Raw genomic sequence first — 3,499 nt, 5'->3', positions numbered from 1 at the left:
GATTCGGTCGCCCGAGATAGAAATGGAAAGGTCTAGGAAGGGGAGGGAGGAGTCTGAGATGGTCCAGGTAAATTTGAGGTCGGGGTGGAAGGTGTTGGTAAAGTGGATGAACTGTTCAACCTCCTCGTGGGAGCACGAGGTAGCGCCGATACAGTCATCGATGTAGCGGAGGAAAAGGTGGGGGGTGGTGCCAATGTAGCTGCGGAAGATGGACTGTTCCACCCTGGGGAAAAGACCTTGTCTATTTATCATTTCCACACCCTTCGTGATTTTATCATCCTCCGTAAGGTCACTCCCAAGCCTCCAAATCTCCAGGGAAAATAGCCCCACTCTATTCAGCCTCTTCCTGTAGCTCAAACTCTCCAACTCTGGCAACATCCTTATAAATCCTTTCTGAACCTTTTCAAGTTTCACAACATCCTTCCTATAACAGGGAGACCAGAACTCCAATAGTGGCCTAACCAATGTCCTGTATGGCTATAATGTGACCTCCCAACTCCTATACTCAATGCTCTGAATAATAAAGGAAAGCATATCAAATGCCTTCTTTACTATCCTATCCATCTGCAACTCCATTTTCAAGGCACTATGAATCTCCACTCCAAGATCTCTTTGTTTAGTAACACTCCCCAGGACCTTACCTTAAGTGTATAAGACCTGCCCTGATTTGCCTTTCCAAAATGTAGCACCTCACATGTATCTAAATTAAATTCCATCTGCCACTCCTCAGCCCATTGGCTCATCTCATCAAGATCACATTTTATTCTGAGGTAACCTTCTTGACTATCCACTAACCCTATAATTTCGGTGTCACCTACAAACTTACTAATCATACTTCCTAAGTTTAAATCCAAATCATTGATATAAATGTCAAAAAGCAGCGGACTCAGCCCCAATCCTCATGGCACACCACTGGTCACAGCCCTCCAGTCTGAAAAGCAACCCTCCACCACCTTCTCTCTTCTAACCTCTGTTTCTTGTGTCCTCTTGAAAGGGGAAAACAAAAATCATATCTTTCATCCAGAATCTTGTTGTTTCTCATATCATGCTCACAATACCGTCTAAAATAACTTCCAAGAAACTATAGTTCTTTTTGTAGTGCATTTTTCCCCTTTAAGTCCATTTCATTTAAGCTCCCTTGATACCTCAAATAGATATAAAATACTGCACATGCTGGAAATCTGAAACAAAAATAGAAATTGCTGAAGAAACTTAACAAGTCCGGTAGCACCTGTGTGGAGAGAGAGAAACAGAGTTAATGGTTTGAATCTAGCATGACTCAAAGAAGAATCCTATTGGACTTCAAATTTTAACCCTGTTTTTCTTTTCACAGATGCTACCAGAACTGCTGAGATTCTTGAGTAATTTCTGTTTTTATTTCTAGAGACCTTATCAGGCATGTCATTCCAGGGTCTCTGGAAAATGGCCCACAAACACAGCCTGGGTCATCTCTTTCAATGCCTCAACTTGGGGAGCTTACACCATAACTCAATAGAAAGACCATTTAAAGCTCTTTTGCTTTAGGGTCAAAGTAGCAAATACTTAATCTGAATTTGAGGAAGGAATGATATGTGTCAGGTACATTATGTGTCATCTAGTATCTGAAACAATGGATTTTGTGATTGGGCAGAGGTTAAGTGGGAAGACTGACTTTATTCCAGCAACTTGTGGTTTTAATGACATGCTATTGTATATAGATGAGCTTATTGATAAATTCTCATTGGGAGGTCAGAAAATGTAATCACTAAAGTTGAATGAGAGTCTGATTTTCAACTGTTGCCAAGTTAAGTTCATCTAACTGCCATTGTTCTCACCTCCCCCAGAACTGAAAATTCCCAACAACAGAATAAACAGTGAGATAAAACCATTTGTGAATTTACAATATAATTCTTGCTGATGACCAGAAAGGTACCAGGAACATTTACATAAGTGCATGCATAGGTTCTCCCACCAAGGTGGCTTTGCTCTAGACCAGTTGAAGACTACAACATTAACCATTTAACAATATTTTCCTTTTGATTTGTTGGAACAAACTGAACAAGCAAGTAAGTTGGAAATGCTTTTGCCAGAATTTCCTGCAGAACTGTGTTAGGTCAGGGGCAGATGATCCCAAGATCATGGTTTTGAGCCTCACTTAAGGTGATGGTGTTTTCATTAAATATTTTATTGAATTTTTAAAAAAATTAAAATAGTTACGACCACATGATTTTGATTTCCAAGACTGGCTCATACTCAAACTAATTGATTGCTTAGGATATGGAGAAATTTACTTGCACCACTATAACAGTCTAACAGTTAAAATAAATACATAGAAAATTACAGAAAGCCAGCAACTCTGACAGTATCTGTGGAGAGAGAAACAGAGTTAATATTTCAGGTCTAGTAAGACTTCTTTAGTTCTGAAGAAGAGCCATACTGGACTTGAAATGTTAACTCTGTTTCTCTCTTCCTAGATGCTGCCAGACCTGGTGGGTTTCTCTAGCATTCTCTGTGCTTGTTTCAGCATCTGCAGTGTTTTGTTTCTAGTTAACTGTTAAAATGCGTGCTCTCTGAGCAACTGTAATGTTTTACCAAAATTGATGTTGTTGCAAAAGATGATAATCACATGACACCAGGCTGTTTGTAAAATAGGTATCATTGAGCATCAGAAAGCAGCATTGCACTCACAGGCACCTCTCATTTTCTCAGCCTGACACTGACATTGAGAATATATCTGCACCAAGTAGGAAGTCCTCTCACTGGTGTTATATTACAAATAAACAGATATTACATTTATCATCCCCCTGCAATTCAGTGATCCCCAATACACTCAGCTTATTTTTGCCAGTGACAATTATTGAGGATGCATTCATCAAAGGCTTCTTGCCAAAGAGTAACAATGAATAAAAAGCTGCAAAACATAGTCACTGTAAGACCAGATATTAAAGTAAATAATCCTGTAAATCTCAACAGGTCTAGCAGGATCTGCAGCGAGAGGAACTGAGTTTCAGACCTATGACCTTTCAGCATTTCTGGTTACTGAGAATCTCCAGCATTTTCTGTTACTTCAGATTTCCAGAATCTGAAGTACTTCACCTTTATGTCTTTGTACAATTATGTTCAAATCTGTGTGATAGTGTCGGGTGGTTTTTGCTGAATTCTACTTACGTATTGAGTCCTATCTTTATATCATAAAGAAGTAGGTCACTGGAGTATGATCACTGACCTGAGCAATTTCAGATTTATATAAAGGGAATATACATGATCAAGTTTCATCCCAGACCATCTGGTAGATTTTATAGATGGAAATGTGTTGCTGGAAAAGCGCAGCAGGTCAGGCAGCATCTAGGGAACAGGAGAATCGACGTTTCGGGCATTAGCCCTTCTTCAGGAATGAGGAAAGTTGGTCCAGCAGGCTAAGATAAAAGATATTCCCTATCTTTTATCTTAGCCTGCTGGACCAACTTTCCTCATTCCTGAAGAAGGGCTAATGCCCGAAACGTCGATTCTCCTGTTCCCT

The sequence above is a fragment of the Chiloscyllium plagiosum genome, chromosome 28 (assembly GCF_004010195.1).
Source record: "Chiloscyllium plagiosum isolate BGI_BamShark_2017 chromosome 28, ASM401019v2, whole genome shotgun sequence".
NCBI classification, from domain to species: Eukaryota; Metazoa; Chordata; class Chondrichthyes; order Orectolobiformes; family Hemiscylliidae; genus Chiloscyllium; species Chiloscyllium plagiosum.
Note: the sequence above shows the minus strand (reverse complement) of the source record.